Source organism: Paroedura picta, chromosome 8 (assembly GCF_049243985.1).
Source record: "Paroedura picta isolate Pp20150507F chromosome 8, Ppicta_v3.0, whole genome shotgun sequence".
Taxonomy (NCBI): domain Eukaryota; kingdom Metazoa; phylum Chordata; class Lepidosauria; order Squamata; family Gekkonidae; genus Paroedura; species Paroedura picta.
This window is the reverse complement of record NC_135376.1, coordinates 24,383,914-24,401,577: the sequence shown is the minus strand read 5'-3', so window position 1 is coordinate 24,401,577 and position 17,664 is coordinate 24,383,914. Positions and strand designations below refer to the sequence as shown.

The following is a 17,664-nucleotide window of genomic DNA, read 5'->3' as shown; positions in this document are numbered from 1 at the left end:
TGCGCATGCACGGCAGCTCTGCGCATGCGCGTTTGCATGGAGCTTCCATGCGTGCACGTTTATGCCTGCCGGTGGAGCAGAAATGTGCATGTGCGGCAGCTCTGTGTATGCGCGTTTGCGCAGCACTGCCGCGCATTGCGCGGCGCCCTGGGCTGCCGGCTGTCCCCCACCCCCGGTAGTGGTCCTCAACCAGGAAAAGTTTGGGGACCGCTGTTCTATGGTACAAATTCCCAGATACCTTTATCAGAGCTATACAACTTGCCTTTATTGAATGGCTAGGATAGAAGAAAAAATCCCCACACACTGATCTGTTTTCTGAACAGTTCACAGCCCCATAAGTGCCACATAAAAAGCATGAGAGCCAGGTGGTGCAGTGATTAAGAGCAACAGCCTCTCGTCTGGAGAACCGGATTTGATTCCTTGCTCCTCCACATGCAGCCATCTGGGTGACCTTGGGCCAGTCACAGTTCTTTTGAGGCTGTTCTCACAGAGCAGTTCTGTCAGAACTCTCTCAGCCCCACTGAACTCACAGGGTGTGGAGAGAGGAAGGGAATGCTATTGTAAGTCAATTTTAGACTCCTTCAGACAGTGAAAAGCGAGGTCTAAAAACCAACTCTTCTTCAGAATCGGTTCATGGAAGTGATACTTCTTTATCGAAAGCTATTTAAAGCTATTTTAAAATCTGCATGTGTTCACTGTTCATGAACTATTCATGTGTAGTTTGTTGCTTGTCATTTTCTATTTTCGTTTTTCTTTAGCTGTTCATCGTATCAATATTTAATCAATCTTCTCAGTCCATACTGCAAAATAACAAACTACAAGAGGCTTAATTATCAATGGTAAGTTATGACAAAAATTGATTAGTCAAAGTTGACATTGTTTAGGATGCGTAACAGATGAGGATGCAATATTCATCAAAATTCGTGATTGGACTATTTGCTTTAACAGTTTGCAGGGGGGGTAGCTGAGGGTATATGTCTGTTGAAGCAAAAGCAGTAATTGAAAGACTACCAATCAGTCTGTTGTCCTTGAAGTTATTATATGGTTTTTTGCACTACTGAATTCAGCTAAGACAATTTTAAAACAGTAATACAAGTTCAGGATTAGGGGTATGCAAAAAAAATTATTAGCATTATTTTGGTTCAGATACATTGAACCCCAAAAATATCTGTATGTTCTCATGTTCCTGAAATCCGATTTGTGTATAATATTTGTATTTGAGATTTTTTAGAAATTCTAATTTTTTTTAAAGGCTCCAACCATTATAGTCAATGATCCCCTTGCATTTAATGGAGAATTGATCAGGAGGTATCCAGAGGTCTGGAGATGCTGTTATTAACATAGAGGCACTACATTTGCAGCCAAGCTGCTGGTGCCTTTCCTCAAGGCCCCTCCCAAGTTTAAAAAAGATCGTACCAACAGGTCCAGATCTATGGGCCCCAAAGGTGGTGGCTCCATCTCCTTTGGTTTCAATGGAGGGGGGGGGCTTATTAATTTATTGTATGGCATATTATACAGTGGTAAGGCAGAGAAATCCCATAAATATTAATATCTAAGTTTTCAATCTACTCAATCACAGAGTACAAAAAGATCCATTCCATTTCCCTGGAAAATACAATGCTCACATTCCTGTGACACACGGAAAATAGTGTGGCGGGCTGTACAACAATCACATTTGGGATTTAGAATTTTACCTCATTTAAACAACAGGTCTTCATAACTACCAATGCTTGTTTGTATTCTATTAGTATTCTACTGTATGTGGCAGTCATATCCTATAGGCCTCTTGTTGGTGTTATCTACAACCTGATATCTATGTCCTATCCTTCCTTTCCTGGCAGCCTTTTCATTGGAAAGTATTTTCTTACTGGTACTTGATATCAATTTTCTTTCACCCATCCCTATTTATCCTGAATTTGAATCTGAACCTCCCAAATCTTAACCATTACTAACCACTACTCCACATTATGTATCAAGGGGTGGCTGAACATTGTCCCACTAGCAAGTTGATTGGTGGTTGCTGCCAGGCCTAACCCAAAGAAGTTCTTCTTCAAAACGCATTACAAGGCAGAAAAGGCCCCATCCCCTACCTTTTACTGATAAGAACCAAGGCTTGGAGGCTGACAATATTTATTTACTTACTTACTGACTTACTTATTTACCAGCCACTGCTCTCAGGCCACCCAGCTCATGACAATTTACAAAAGGTAGAAACAGTAAAAAAAAATCATAATTTCCAGAATTGATCCCCCCAAAACTCATCTTTGACTCAACAGACCCATCCCAGCCCAATGCCTCAAGGCAAACATTTGGAGGAAAGACCCAATAGTTCTTCCTACCCTGTCAGAAGAGCTCCATCTTGCAGGCCCTGCAGAACTGTGATAGCTCCAGCAGGGCCCATAGCTCTTCTGGCAGCTCATTCCACCAGGTGGGGGCCAGGGCAGAAAAGGCCCTGGCCATGTTTGAGGTCTGGCAAAGCCTCACATGGGCTGGGGATCACTAACCTCCAGAGCAGCCATTTTCTCCAGAGGAAATGACCTGTTTAGTCTGGATATTAGCTATATTTCTAGGGGATCCTCAGGTCCCACCTGTGGACTGGCATCCCTTTTAAATCCCTCATTTTTTTAAAAAAAGTTGGGAATTCAGAAAACCTGATATAATGATATTCCATTGCTGATTTTCTTATTAAATCCCCAGATGTCAGGGAAAATTAAATTTTCTCATTACAGTGGTAGGAAAAGTCCGAACCTGCTCAACCACAAAGCCTGTCTAGGTTCTGTTCTGCGCCTTCCCAAAACCTCATATCAAAGCAAGTTAGGGAAAGATCAAAAGAAAGCCAGGAAAGCCCTGGAAAGTATGTGAATGTACTACAATGCTCTGAGGGGATGGGGGACCCACTTCCCAGCAGAATCAAATCCAGGAGAGCCCATCTGGAAAATGTCATAGTAGCCGAGCCAGCCAAGTTGCCACTGGGTACTCAGAGACCTGGCATAAGGCAGCCCACTTCTTCTGTTCCTCGGATCCAAGTAGCAGACCAACACTTAGCTGGAATGCTGAGATTCGAGGAGGGGGAGGGGAATCTCACCTTGTTGCCTCTGTAGTTTTCTTTCCAACTAACTAGGCCACTATTTCTTTTCTTTCTCCTCTTTGGCTTCCTCCTATGGCCATAATGAGGGAGTCATTAATCAGCTTCCGTGCTGATTCTGTGGCTCTTAATCTTTTACCTTTTTTGCTTCAGGCTGTTTCTCACATCCTTACTTTTTATCATCTCCTTTTCTTGAAGTGTTATATTTTAGTCAGGTCCCTCCAACTGTGATGCTGTCTAATGTAATTACATTAAAGTCATAGTTACCAAGAGGTTAGACTACGTACTTTCTGAACCGACTCCTGCTCTTCAACACCAAGTGAAGAATTACACACTGGGGGAAAAGGGAGATCACAGACAGTAGCTCTTGTTAAAGTCATATTAAATGGTCAGTTCTGGTCATCAGAAAACCGTGAATCTGAATATACTAGCAGTTCAGACCAACATTTTCTCTTCCAGTACAATTATATCCTAAAACTGCACTTCAATATGTATAATTTAGTTCTGCTAAATCTGCCATCTGACATAAACAAAACTGAGGGCCATTCCGCACAACTTTAATATAGCACTAGTCTTACATTTTGTTTTCGCCACTAAAACTGCGTTACGCATTACGTCGTGAGCCATCTTGAACACTCCTGCAACACTAGTGCCAAAATCGCTTAGTTGTAGCAATTTTCGGGGAATCGGGAAAAGTGGATTCACCCTCAGAAAATTGCTACACTCTTGCCAACAATCTGCAACACTTGCGAAAAAGACATGTGCGTTCTTAATGTAGTGGTTGCAACAAAGTCCCTCCCCCTGGCTCTCTCCTCTGAACTCCCAGCAAAGCAATCACCATTTTTTTCCTTGGAGCGGGGAAAGCAACGCACCAGTGAGGCTTCATTCACCCAGCAAGGTTTATCCGGCTACAGTCCCTCCACAAAAGTGCTTTAAAGCTCCCTAAGTCCCCAAGCACAACACAGCCCCCTGTTCACCAGTTCCCTTTAATTTCGGTGAAAAATCATGCCCGTGGGGGGGGATTTTTTTTCCACTCGGGGGAGCGTGGTAACGATGAATCGCCAGCTCACATACCAGCTAGATGGGTCTCTCCGTTGCAATGAATCAACGCATATTCGTTGCAAAATGTGTGTGCGTGTTTTTTTTAACCTGTGCTTAAAGGGAAAGGGGCTTTTTGGGAGCATGATAACAACCACCCATTGGCTGTTCCGTTTGATTGACGGCCAGGGACGGGAACAAGCACAGAAAAAAATCGCTTCCTTTCTAGCGATTCCTGCGAGACCAGAAACCTGTGGGGAACGAATGAAACGCTACTTGATTCTACTACAAATGAAGGTATGTGGAATGCTGAGATTCCACTATTTAAAATAGCGTTTCCACTTTGTGAAAGCAATTGGCAACATTGGTCCTTGTGCGGAATGGCCCTGAAAGTCTTACAAGTCTTCAATTAACAATGTGGTTTAATCTACAATGTTTCTTGGTTCTGTAAACATGCCTGTTATATCTTTAAGCAAGAACACTGGCCTTACAAGTGCACAATGGCCCAGTGTTACTTGTATGCTAATGCATAAGATTCAGAATTACCAGAATGCCATCAGGGATAATGGGTCTCTATTTTTCAGACGTACTCTATTTTCCAGATAGTGATCAGGTCTAAGGATTGTCCATCAGGTTTCAGGACTTTAAAAAAAAAAGTTGGGTGTGCACCTTTCTATTTTTGACTTACCTCAACTGGAGGTTTCTCTGTGAGAAATCCAGTTGATAAGAAACTTACTTGAAAGTAAGCCCTTGAGTGAACTTCCAAGTAAACATAAAGGGGCCCTTCGCACCCCAGGCCTCTTCAGACAACTTAACGTCATTTTCATTTAAATCAAAACTCAACACGTTGGGATATGTTGTCTGTTAAAATTCAAACTGTTGCTTTTGATGTTTTCTTTTTCTGGGTCTACCTTGAATATGTGATCACTTATGCATAATTGATTCTGCTTCTGCTAGACATTAAAGCTAGGCAAGACAGTAAAGACTGACCAGATTTCTGCTTCATGTCCATCTTGTTTTTAAGATTTCTTCAGAAATTGCCTACAAGCTATCAGACCAAATTTAACAGCTGGGAGTGTTTGTAAGAAAAGAAAGGGAGGGGATGATATATAATCATACTTATTCAGCACCAACGCCTTAAATCAGCCTTTCTCAACTTTTTAACCAGCGAGAAACCCCTGAAACATTCTTCAGGCTTCAAGAAACCCCAGAAGAGGTACAATCATGCAGAATATGGTTAGGAAGTATAGCTGTGTACACACCCGGGGCCCCTCCAGGTTCATCATTGGTCATCATGACAATATATGGTTATATCATCCAGTAAATGTTTAACAGATATAGATATAGATAAATGAATTAACTCCCACTCTTCCAGAGCCATAAAAAAAACAGGGTTGAGAAAGTCTGCCTTAAATTTTTCGACAAATATTTTAACCATTTCCTATGTCAGTGTTTTCAGAGCAGGCTTAATGACTCTGGGGGCTTTGCCTTTGGGGAATGCCCCCCCCCCCGCCCATGCTTCTTTCTATCTCTCCCTTCTTTCACGGACATGCACAGAGTTCTTCCCTCCTCCATTAGCTTGGCAATAAGTTATATGGAGATTTCCACATAACCAGCAGGAACATCAATTAATATTACAGAAAGAGTCTACCAAGTGGCTATGCCAATATACTATATAAAAATATACTAACTGAATTATAACTTATTCTTTAATGTATGGATGTATTTTTAAAATTTGTAATTTAATGTATTTTTTTAATGGATGGATGCTTTTATCTGCTCCCCACTCCCAAATTTTAGTGTACCAAATCCCACTCACCTTATGTATCATCCTGCCCAAGTGTATTCCAGATCACAATCACTGCCCCTGTCATAGACCATTATTTAAACAACTTGGAGAAAATTCAATTGTTGGTGATGCAGAAGTTGGATTATGTCTTCTAACACAGAATACACGAAGTCCTGTTTATGCAGTGCTGGAGTTAATCCCCTTGCATTAAAAAAAAAATCTTGAAGGATTCAGCAGTGTGTCACTTCATCATTAAATGTCTATATTTGCTTACTTCTTCCAAATGGTCAATCATGTTTATAGTTGAGAATAACAATAATCTGAAAAGTGTTTTAGCGTGACATATCTCCTTGTTTTATGGAACATTTGCGTTACCATCAAATACTAATTATCCCCCCAAACTACTGCTCATAAGCAGCTTTATAGCTCCTTTTTCATGAAACTCGGTTCACAGTGTGAGCCTGGTTGCACCAGAGCCCATCAGGAAGAGCTTTGTTGTGATTTTATAAGTTCACCAAGAGGCTTAAATATATACTTACCTACTTCCATACAATCACTTCTCTGTTCAAAACAGCATCATTAAACAATCAGGGAGAAAACAGAATCAAATTTGTTGGTATATTGTGGTTCAGCTGTGTGCTAGCATACACACAACCAGGGGAACCATGAGGACCCACAGGGGAATTTTGTTTCCCCCCTGCATTCTCTCCAGATACTATTTTCACTTTTCCCTCTCCTTGCAGCCGCTACAGCCTCCTCCATGACCTCCTTCCTCCTCGCCTCGCTTTCCCTCTCACCCACCAACTGACCTTTAATCTGTCTCCCCCAATCTACCACTTTCCCTCATGCTGACAGCCTATATATACCCTTTTCCACCCACCTACAGACTGTTTTCTGTTCTCTCCCCTTCAGCTCTTCTATCTCCATTCCCATGCTTCTTTTCCACCCATGTGTAGGGTGGATATGCTTATTATATTTGATTTGGTCTGCATAGCTGGGAAGAAATATGAACCCATTAATCTTTATTATTGTTGTTGTTGTATTTATATGCTGCCCCTCCCCTTCTTCCCATCACTTTTTGTTAAAATGCCTTCACTAGAAGTACATAAGACTGACACTGAGGTAAATACATTAGAAATAATGCGAGTTTTTATACCTGGGTATTTCTCGTCTACTGTAGGAAAACAATCTGATCCAGAAAGACTTACTTCTTTGCCAATAAACAGACAAGAAATAGATTGGGATAATCTATCTTGTGGTGCAACTGCAAAAACAAGAGCGTTTTAAAGCTATTAAAAAACTTTAGCCAATGATGATTACCACAAAAGTTTTAAAAAGTATTTACTGCATCTGTTGGGATGATTAAATAGCATTTTAAACCATTCTGCTAAGTTCACCCTCCCACATACGCACAATTAAACAAAGATAATTTGAGGACAATACCAAAGCACGTGATGTTTATCCATAGAACTCATGGATCTGGTGTTTCAGTTCTAGATCACATCAGAATGATCAAGAACCTAAAAAGATGCAAACCAAGCCCTACTTGTGTACTCTTTGTACCATATTCTCGTGTTGTGTGATAAAAGGAGTGGGATTGTGCAGAGAAGGAAGTTCTCATTTTGTGTTGTTTGTGAGAGGAAGATCTTTGAGCGCAACTTACATCTCCACAGAGCCAATCAGAGAAAACCTTCACTTTCACAGGGCTTCAAACAAAAGTTTTGGAAATGTATTCTCACAAGAAAAGGGACTGGCTTTTTCCCAACCAGCAACATTCACTGGAACAACTCAAACTGTATCTCCTGGACTGGAAAGCAAAATAACTTGTAGCATGTAGGTCTATTTTTATTATCTACTAAGAAGCAGCAGTTGGTGCTGGGACCTGACTGTCAATTTATGGTTTTAAATAGAACCAGTGGAAATCTAATCCCCTTATCATTAGCACTCATCAAATTAGCCTGCCATTTGAAATACAGAGAAGGAGAAGAACGGTCATTGGCCTTAGACCTCCACACACTATAGGTAGAAGACCACATTCCAAAGAACTGGCAAAGCTGGGCTGGTATAGAGAGTTTGCAGTTTTCTGACTCAAGAAGAATCATCCAGGTAGCTGCTACCAGCAGCTTATTCATTTCTAACCAATCTTATCCTGCACTGGGAACTTCTGTGGGTTTATGAATGGATTCACTATCACAAAAAATGTAAAAATGCTGCACAATGCAGAAGTACACATTTTAAATTCAATAATGAACAACCCAAACATCAGTTAAAAGTCACAGCCTGTGACCGGACACCATCAGTTCAAAGATGAAAAGGGTTTGTTTGTTTTTAATCCCAGAGCCTAAACACGGATGCCGGTCTCCACGTGGGACCTGGGGATCCCAAGTCATTATCCAAAGTTCAGCTTCCCTGGAGCAAATGGATGCCTTGTAGGGTGGACTCTGGTATTGTCCCCTACTGAGACGCCGGTCCTCAGACTCCAGCGCCAAATCTCCAGGATTTTCCCATTCTGGAGCTGGCAATGCTGCTCCTACTAGTGGTCAGAGGGGCCTGACAACCTTATGCCTAAAATTAGGAAGGCCATTTGCTAGACATACCTTGAACTGGGGGAAAGTTCCATAAATGGAGTGACACCACGGGAAAAAATCTTCTCACTTGTAGCCACTCACCATACTTCAGGAGGGATTGTCTGGATGACCTTAATTGTTGAGCAGGAACACACTAGGAGTCCTAGTGGAGTCGCAGCCACTTGTTCCCTTAAGCAGACCTCACACTGATAAGTCTACTGACATTGCCTCTTCTTCCCTTCTGAGGTTCCAGGTAAGCATACCATCTTCCTACTTATGGTGGGAGATCACCCATTCCCACCCCCATTGCTGCTGCCAGCCTCCACTCAGCTGGGAGGCAGGAAGAAACTGTTTGGTTGCAGTCATCTTTCCTGCATGATGCTTCTTCCAGAGTGACCAAGAAGTGATGGCATCATGCAGGAGAGAACCATCTAGCCCTTGCCTAGAATTGTAAAGTTTCCATACACTTTTGGGTGAGTACTAGAGTGTTGCCCTAGGCATGATGACATCACTTGCAAGTCACGCTGAAAGTGGCATTAAGGATGGTGATTGCAACATGCACACCCCAATGGTATGTTCTCACTTCCTCCTTCACCTGCTAGTTGCCAGACTATGCCTGGCATGCAAACCTACTTTCCAGGTGTGACCATGGGGTCTTTGGCAATCTCCTCAGGGAGCTTTTTGGTAGGCCTAGTCTCTGACCCTGGCTTGTGTTAATTAGCCATCTGGACTTCTGACTTGGTAGCCAGGGCTGGCTGCAGTTCCTCTGAGAGCCCCTGGTAGTCAGAAGGCCTAGGAATTGCAGGACCTGCCAGGACTTTGACTTTTGTGGGACCAGCCACTGTGGCATCCTTATTCTCCCATGAGGACTCATCACATTGCCAGACAGACACCTTTGCATTTAAAGCAGCACAACATCACACCATGGAATTCCCTGTTCTTTTCCATCCCACCCACCATTTCTAGCCCCCAGGTGTTTTTTGCTTGTTTTAATCCATAGCTTATATATTGATATCATGTTTCAACGTAGCAACTTTTATCTACTACCAATTAAAAAAAACTGGCAGAAAGCCAACCAGTCTTGGGGGAATGATGGGTGGCAGGGACAATTCCACCGGATTTGGTGCTAGATGTAGGCAGGCATGCGCGCAAAGCTGCATCTTCCCTTCCACACTTTTCCAAACCTGATTTGGATATGGTCTTTTAAGATACATCCAACAATGAAAGAAAGTCACAGCTGACCCAGGAGGGATTTGGCTGGTCAGTGGTGTTGTGTAGAAGCCCAAGTTGCACCTGGGGGAGGCAAAGTGGAGCAATTTGGGAGCAGTGAGCAACAAAGAACCCATGGAGTCAAACAAAAACCAAGGAAGAAGCACCAGTAAGTTCCCAAAGAATCGATGCTGTCCAGTAACACAGGTGAATCAATGGAAGCAGACAACTTCTCTATACTCTCATGAAGAGCTATGGAATGGGAATAGCTACAGAAGGTAGCTATTCTTTTCTCAATGTTGCTCCCTAGGGAGCCTCAGTGGGATATAATAGTCTGACAGAGAAGGTATGGTGATATTGTGCTTTGAAAAACACTGCATTCCAAAAGGAAATTGTAATCCTGAGTGGTACGACTTTTTCTGTGAGAATTGACCTTTGCAGCCAGCCTCTACTCTCTGAGTAAGGTCTGCTGTTACGCAGGGCAAGAGGAACTGTAACCAGAGACCAGTGCTTGGTACTGGACAGCCTGCGATAAGTACAAGATTATTAGAAATTCTTGCACACATCTTGGAAAAGACCCTTCGAATTTGCCAAGTTTCTGGAGAGAGAAGAGTTTGCAAATCAGGATGAATGTGACAAAATAAAGAGAAGGGAATGAAAATATAGGTAAATGATGCAGAGCAGAAACCACCAAGAGGTGATGGTTTTGAAAAGATGTCAGTAAACAGCAAAAAGGAATCTGCAAAGGGAAAATAATATCAAGAGAAGCTTCATAAAGCAGAGAGGCAACCACACAGATCTCTGTGGGATACAGAACGTGGAAAGCAGCTCCATGAAAGCCAACAATTCAATCATTTTGCAAGACTTTGCAATCAGAACAGGATGTTCAGCATAAGCACAGACAGATTTCTCACACTTTACACAGGGACGAAGGCATTAATTGTACCATGAGATTCCTTCTTGGCTGTGGCTCTACAGCTGAATCTGTCATGACCACATGAAATATTTGATGTTATGGGAGGGACTATAGGATGCATGGAACAACGCTGAAGGAAATGTCATGGGAGATACCACCAAGGAACAAAATCTTGTACTAGAGTAAAGCCAAATAGTAATGCTAATACTGACGCAGAAGTATAAAGCCGGAGTTAAAACTATAGCAACTTAATTCAGACCAAATTCTGGACTTTCTTCAATTTGCTTATGAATTTAAACACACATAGAGAAAGATGCCACAGGGATATTAGATTTGAATGCTGGGAAAGGAATACTGGCCAAATGCAATCAAATTTAAGCATTCCCCCCACTGGCATGAGAGTGTTAAGCCTATGCTTGCAGTGTTTCTGTCTGATGCATACCTTTTCTCTGTCTCCCAGGGTGTTAGGAATTCTTAATTCTCCTGCTGAGGTCAGTGGTATTTAAAAGTGCTTTACTTTTGGCTTTGTTAAGTTCTCCCCAAGGGCTTGGCAGGAGTGGCAATGGGGCAGACACAGTGGAGCAATTTCTCTTTGTTTTTCCAGTGCATTCCATATTTCTCCATCTTTAGCTTTATGCATCCCTTCTTTCCATTCACAAGAGTTCATGCATACACGTGTCTATGTCCGTAAAATACATATACCCTCTGGCACTACATGCCTGTTTTTAACAGACTCTAAAAACAGTTTCTATCTACACCACATCAGGGATCTCTACACTCTTCAGAGCTACATCCCTGTTTGGGTGGGTAGAGAAATTCTCCCTTCACTAGAAGATCTATCCCTCCTTTTCTGGCCTGAATGGGAGTCTTTGCCCACTTCCCACTCATCCTTGCCAATTTTGCCCAGTTCAGGCCCGAATTCTGAAACTGTCAATACTGGACTCTTCTCAGCTAGGGCTGAAATCAAACTGAATTATCGTCATCCAGTCCAGAAGTCTCTCTCTGCTCAGCTAATGCTAGTCAATCTGATGTCTTAGAATAGCCTGCCACTCAACGCTTTGTGAAGAATTAACCCTTGTACAGCACCTCTAAGGTTTTTAAAAGTGCATTCAGTTACAGCAGCTTTTTAAAAAAAATGTCATTGCATATCTTGTCTCATTTTGTCCTTACAACCAGTGTACTATATAATATCAAGCCATTAGCTAGATTTATAAGGCAACTATACCCTTAAAATTTGTGATTAATTAATGTTTAAAACTGTCTCCTCCTGTTAACCTTTCCATAGTGCTATGTGTGGCTTCAACTAACTGGGGGGGGGGGGGGGCAGGGGGAATCCATACTAGAATTAGCTATAGCTTCATAAGTCCCAGAGATCTAAATCTCACATAATTCTGAAGTGGGGCAGCACTATTAAGTACAAATTTCTGGCAGCCGTGCAGAAAACAGACTTGGAACATTTCCATTCATATTATTCAGAATTTACAGTGTTGCTCAAGATGAAGAAACACAGAGGTGGAGTGACATGAGGTGAACAGAACATGCATTTTCACCCAACTTCGTACTGGTGATACAATTTCTGCATATTACCACACTACAGCTTGCTTTTTAAATGGTGTCAGAAACTTGGCATCTCGATGATACACAGAGGCATAATTAAATTTCACTGTCAATTGTAATTGTAAAAAGATGTTGCTCTTCCAAATGAAAGCATTTCTGTGTTAAGGAAGAACTGTGTTCTCAGATAGTCCTGCCTTGAATCTATTGGAAAGAACAGCCATCAAGAAGGTCTGGAAGGAAGAAAAGATGGAGGGCAGTTGCATAATTAGTGCTTTCTCTCTTCTGATCCACCAGCAGCTTTTTCTCTTCTGGATGTAAACTGCACGGAGCTTTTATTCCAATCCCAGGTCAATTCAGTCCCTGCCGTCTACACAGAATGTAATTTCCGTTTTGATTTTGGGCGATTTAAATTTTCCTTCTGCAACAAGAAGGATTGATCCGGAGTCACCCTACCTTTATTGTGCGATATCTTAGAGTGCTTTTAAACCTCAATATTTTAAGATTCAGATTCAGAAAGCAGGCTGCTTTGAATCTGGCTCTGCTCTGTGGTAGAGAACCCCTGATTGGCCAAAGCTGCTCATGTGACACGCTTGCCTTAAAAGAGAAGCCCCTAATTTCTCTCAACTTCTGTCGGTCTTAGATTTTTTCTCCCTCCTCTGCCTTCTTTGATCCTCTCTCTCCCCCCTCCTTCAAGAAAAGAAAGAAAGTGGCTGTGCCCCCCCTTCTGAACTACCCTAACCACGTGCAGAACACTTTTCTGTTTCAATGGGAAGGAGAGGAAGACCCGAGTTCAAATCGATCTGAATTCAACAAGATTGACAATGGAATAAACAAAGTAAGTGCAGACTCTGCCCTGATCTGCCAGCAATTTTCAACTTGCTTTGGTTCTCAGGAACACACTTTACTAGGGGCATAATGTCACTACTACATTCAGTCCTCACAAAGTTCTCTGCATTGAGCTCATGCTAGTCTGTCTTCTGTCGGAACTGCACAATGTAACTGCAAACTGGAATAAGACAAATTCCTGTTAATACATCTTGGGGATTCCATGTAAACTATAGCAAAGAAAGGTCCAAGCCATTTGGAAGACTTTGATATAGAAGATGATTAACTTAAAAGGGAATCCTAAAGAAAGTTACACCTTTCTAAATCTCCTGAAGTCAATATGTTTAGAAGGGTGGATCCAGTGGTTCTTTCTAAGTAGAAGGAAGATTTGCTCCTTACTTAGCAGAAGTATCCATATGTTAATAAAGCATCCTTCTACAGGGCATGTAGGTTGTCTGTCACCTGTAGAGATGCCAACTCTAACTTGGAAAATTCCTGCCTTGGGATTAGTGCCTCCTGAAGTTTCCATTTCCTCAAAAGAAATTGCGCTCTGTTGTCTGTAGATCAGTTATAGTTCAGTGAGAACTGACCAGCATGCACATGTAAGCCCTCCACCTGCTGGTCTTAAAACAGCAATCCTAAACTAGTCGACTCAGAAGTAAGGCCTATTTTATTCACTGGGGCTTAATTACAGGGAGTTGCTTTTAGGACTGCAGCCTAAATATTTCTGGCATTTGAGCTTAGAGTAGATTGTGAGATCAGGGCAAACAGAACTGCTTCTGTATCTGGTTCAATACATCTGTGTAGTTTTATTTTTCAACTTAATGAAGACCTTTATTGCATGCTACTGCACGCTAAACATCAAGGAATGAAACTGGCTAAAGGTAGCTCATACCATATCATGAACACTCCTTTAGGAAATGAACATTCAGCAGGATTACAGGTTGTTCCTTCTTTATGCAATATCTTTCAGGTCCATATGACAGGACAGAGATGAGGCAGAGTCTGTATAATAGGGGCCCTGTGGGAACTTGTTCCTGTGAAATACAAGGGCTTTTCACAATAGATTGGATCCTACCTGCTTTCAGGTTGGGGAGGCAGATCTTTTCCTGCCCTTCCCTTCCCTCTGCAGTCTTCTGTAGTGCCTGAAAATGCACAAATGGGGATCTGGAGACCATCTGAAATGAATCCCTTGTAAAGCCAGAGGGCTCCAGTAAGGAAAAGGAATCAAGCAGAATTGTCTGCTTCCCTTGTGCATCAGGAATCTGGCATTCTTAACTCCATGACCTACTGTCCACAAGCAAATGTCGTCCGGCTTTTGACGAAACTCAATTCTACATGTATTTATCCCCCTGTTTGGGATCTTTATATAGAAGTTTCACCCAAGAAATATGTTGTGACACAGAAAGGTTAGAGGGCAAGTAAGAGAAAATTCCATTTCTAAAGATGGGCAAAAATGGTTCCATCACTGTTGGTTCAGTAAGTGCTTCTACTGCCTTGTGTCAATGATATCACTTTTGAATGCTTTGGGGAATCCACGTTTTCCTTCTCTCTCCATTATTTTCTCATTAGAACCTTGTTAAGTGTCCACGTTTGAGTTTCAAATCCTTTCTTGCATTCCCCTAGACACACACACCAAAGGCTGGATACACCCCTTCATGTCCCTCCATTTTCCTCCAACCCCCCCCCCTAAAAAAAATCTCCCTGTTTTTACTGGCTGTGGGGAAAAGCCTTTGGCTACTTATACCAATTTTTTCCTGAGCTCAAATCCACAGGATGTGCAACTGTTTATTGGCCAACTTGACATAGGTTCCAGGATTAATACAAATATGGGACGTAGTGATGAAAATTACGAACAACCTGTTTATATCTGGTTGACAGGCGTGGAGTAACAACATTCACTTATGGTCCATTTTCTGCTCCTCTGTGCACTGGCTAGTCCCCAAACCCTCTAAAAATAATAAACACTCTTGTAATAGTACTCTTCACAGTACTGGTATTTTTTTCTTACTGATGAAAGGAGAGGCATGTGCAATGCCTGGGGGGGGGACCCTCTGTAACACTTCCAATTTATTATTATGGAAGAACAGTTAAACCTGACTGAGAAATCGGCCAAGATAGCTACTCAGTGTCACAGATCCATTATTTAGACTTGAAAATCACTTGTTGCATTTTTGCTTTTCCCACCTGTGGACAAAAAGAAAAGGCTCATGATGATACATGAAAACAAAACAGAAACTAAAGAGGGCAGAATTTTACATCCCTCACCAATATAGCACAAGAATATATCCCAATGTGGCACAATTGACTGCTGATCAAGTAGATGAACCTGGTCAAAGAACTTCCTGAAGGTGCCCAGTAGAATAGCATTAATGAAGATAAGCAAATAAAGGTTGGACCTTGGTTGGACCCCATGATGTTAGCCCCATAAAGGAAATGCTCTTAGCACAATTTCACTTGTACAAGCAATATTAATATAGAGACTGTTTGCAGACTAGCGATATCATTTTGGATTTGCATTTTGGGTTGATGTTTTCCATCTATTTCCACACTAGAATTTGCTATTGAATTACCCCTCACTTGCTCCACAGCAAAAGAATCCCCCAAAAACTGAATTTCATTTTTTCCGGTGAGGTCTAACAGGGTCTAATTTGGGGTTGCTCAATGTGGAAATGTGTGCAATCAGGTTCTTCCCCGCACCTGCCATTTGGAGTCATTTGGCCATGCCCCTTTCTTCATCACTGTCCTCCCTCCCCCTCCTTTCCTGCCCTCTTCCTCCATTCCGAAAAATCTGCCTTATAAAAAGAAATTCGGGTTGATTGTGTTACAAAGCTGTTTCTAAGTTTTTAAAAAAGCAGTCTTGCACAGGAGCATTTAACCCCTTAAAAAAATTACATTCGGGTACTTTGGGGTGAAGGGGGGAGGTGCTCAAGGGTGCAGAATGGTGGGATTAAGGGGTGCAATGAAAACAAAGGTTCAAACAGGCACCATTTTGCAAAAAAAACTAACCAACCAGGTTTTGATAAGGGGAAGTGAGGAAAACATGATGAGAGGCTGCCTCTGTTGGACTCAGTGTGGAAGGTATGTTATGAATTTCAGCCTGGGAAATAAGGGGAAGAAAGCCCAAATGTGGAAACACTAGAATCGACTTGCAGCATTCAAAGGAAATCCAAACTGAGGCTAAGACAAAGTAGGTCTCCTAATGCAGATACAGCCACAGGGCAGCAATACGGTTAGAATTTGTTAACAGAATAGCAATATGTAGGTGGACAGGTGGATTGGATGACAGCTGTTCCACTTGCTTTATTTGAAACTGTATTGGAAGAAAGCTTTTCCTTTATGTCATCTGCATGCAGAAAAGATAGTAGAGATATAGCATTGCTTAGTGTGTACAGACAGCCAGGAGTAATGTTAGCACTTCCATAAGGAATGAGGCACATATGTAAACCTTCTATTGGATCCAACCCATCAGCTGGCCAGTATGTAGAAGGGAACTCCTGATGTGTTAACTTAAGGTCAAATTGTAGCAATGAACTCGAAATTATCAATGTCACGCTCAATGAGAAGAATTATGCTCTACTGTCCAAAGTGGCTGATGCACTCTGCTCAGTGTTAAGTTTTAATACTCCCTTACAATCATAAATCGTGTATATTTTTTGCGTATATTTGTTTGAGTATTCATTGAGCTGTGTTTATCTGTATTTATTTAAGTTTTCTTTATGCCATTAAGGGTCATCTGTATCTAACTCCTAATGTAATAAAAAAAGCAATCTGCTTATTTATGCTGACAGCTGCTATCCTTATCCATTGTTGTTCCTCTATATATTTCTAAAACAGCCTCGGGGGTGGGAAGTGTCCGGCTGTCCAAGTTGGAATAGGGTCAATCAAGGTACAGCCAGCTTTGTCCTGATTGGCCCTGCCCCTGCAGCTCCCGCCTTCCGGCCCTGGACTCTAACCTCTTTACTCTCAGATGCCTCAGTGCCTGGAGCCAGCAGCAGGTAAGGGGGGAGGGCCCTGGGCAAGGGGTTGTGGTGGAGGGCTTACTAACGAGGGCCTCCTGGCCTGCTGGGCTGGGCCTGCTGACTAGGGCCGCCCAGCCTGCAGACTGCCTGCTAAGGAAGTCTGTCTCAGCCCTGATAATGAGTTGCCCAGCCCCTGCCTGCCCCACTTGATTTAGCTGCGAGCTGCGGCCCAAAGCCACTTTAAGCTGCCTGGCCAGGAGCCAGGGGAGGGGACCCTTTCAGGGTCCGTTCTTAGGAAATGGCTTTGAAGCTAGTTTGATAATAAAACAGCAATAGAGATGACTTCTATTACCAGTATCATGGAAAATTCAAGCAATGTTGCGCGTAAAAGCAGGAAAAATAAAAGCAATTAGAACATTTTCCTGTGAGAACGACAAAGCTGACAGCTAATTTTTGACTGGTTTGAATGTTTTTCTGAGGGATGTATATGTTAGTTAAAACATAATTCTGGGAGGTTTGAGACCGGCTTGATCAGAGATGTTGCCAAGACCTATGTCTTTACTCAAACTTACCTTAAACTTAAACTTAAGATGTAATTTGTTGTTTAAAAACAATGGAATCCTCACAGAGCTTGTGTTATCATTGTTTAAATGTCTAAGATGATAAATGGATCAAAAGCATTTTAGGCATAAGAATTAATACTACTTAAGAATCAG

General features: G+C 42.1%; 1 protein-coding gene across 6 annotated transcripts in view; it reads left to right on the top strand.

The window, feature by feature from the left end:
* AGTR1 (angiotensin II receptor type 1) overlaps nucleotides 1–17,664 on the top strand; it is a 40,411-nt gene that overhangs the window by 7,874 nt on the left and 14,873 nt on the right. For 2 of the 6 annotated variants that reach the window (XM_077348735.1, XM_077348732.1), the window contains exon 2: nucleotides 759–839. The exons of 2 other annotated variants lie outside the window; for them this stretch is intronic. The gene's annotated coding sequence lies outside the window, so the exon portion shown is untranslated. Of the gene's footprint in view, nucleotides 1–758; nucleotides 840–12,910; nucleotides 12,997–16,856; nucleotides 16,985–17,664 lie in introns of those variants that run through there. 2 more of the 6 variants (XM_077348733.1, XM_077348729.1) reach the window with 2 other exon arrangements.